Source organism: Corvus brachyrhynchos, unplaced genomic scaffold, assembly GCF_000691975.1.
Source record: "Corvus brachyrhynchos isolate BGI_N302 unplaced genomic scaffold, ASM69197v1 scaffold255, whole genome shotgun sequence".
Classification (NCBI taxonomy): Eukaryota; Metazoa; Chordata; class Aves; order Passeriformes; family Corvidae; genus Corvus; species Corvus brachyrhynchos.
The window spans coordinates 6,006,417-6,007,369 of NW_008238358.1; the positions used below are offsets into that span (position 1 = coordinate 6,006,417).

Below are 953 nucleotides of genomic sequence, written 5' to 3' on the forward strand. Positions count from 1 at the left end.
CAGCGCGGCCGAGCCAGGGCGGGCCCGGCCCGGGCTATTTATACCCCGCCGTGTGACCGGGGCCGTCCCAGCCACGGCTCAGTTTTTCCACTCGCCCTAGTAAAACTCTACGTCTTGCCTTTCCTTGGAAGGCAGCGGAAGAAACGCGGGATTGCCGGGTTTGACACAAGCCCCATTTCCATGTGCTCGTCCCCTTCCTCCACCCCGTCCCGGTTTCTTCGATGCACGGAATTTTTCAGTATTTCTGCTCCCTGCTTGTTTGGCATAGGGCCAACGCTTCTTAATATAGACTGAGGCATGATCGTCTGCAAAAATCATCTCCCTGTGCAGATCTGTTTTCAATTTTTCTTCTCAAACAGAAGTCTGTACTGGGAAGCAGCAAGTTTTCTAACCCACAAATAAGCTTCAGGGACAGGTTTTTGAAGTTTTGGCACATTCCAAAAAGGAGGCTGGAAGTTTTACTTCAAAACTGTAATGTAATAAAATTTTCTCAAATCTCATCTCCATTTATAATCACTTATGAATAACAATCACAATCAGCAATAGCTAAAATCATATGGTCAAGCGGTGCTGGGACACTATGCAAAAACAGGACTGGCCTGGGCATATGCTGGATGTGTGGACACACAGTTAGTACAAAGGAGAGAATGTATAAAAAATGGTAGAATGCATGACCTTGACTTGGAAGGGGGAGGGGTTTATGCCCCTTATCTTTTTTTGGTTTGAATATTAACATCACCAATACACTTTCAATGAAAATTGCATCAAACCTACATATTATATATTATCTGAGCTCTTTTGCCCCCACACTATTGACTGAAAACTTGTAATTGGTTTTAAGACATGAATCATAAAACCAGAAATATCATGATGCCTAAACCAGTGTAATAATAAATATAGGGTACAGCTAAGTGCATTGGCTCCTACTACAAGTTTCGCAACATTCTGGGCAT

General features: G+C 43.7%; 1 protein-coding gene across 2 annotated transcripts in view; it reads right to left on the reverse strand.

The window, feature by feature from the left end:
* Positions 1-953, reverse strand: part of LOC103616562 (mitogen-activated protein kinase kinase kinase MLT) — an 85,661-nt gene that overhangs the window by 40,586 nt on the left and 44,122 nt on the right. The window lies entirely within an intron of this gene.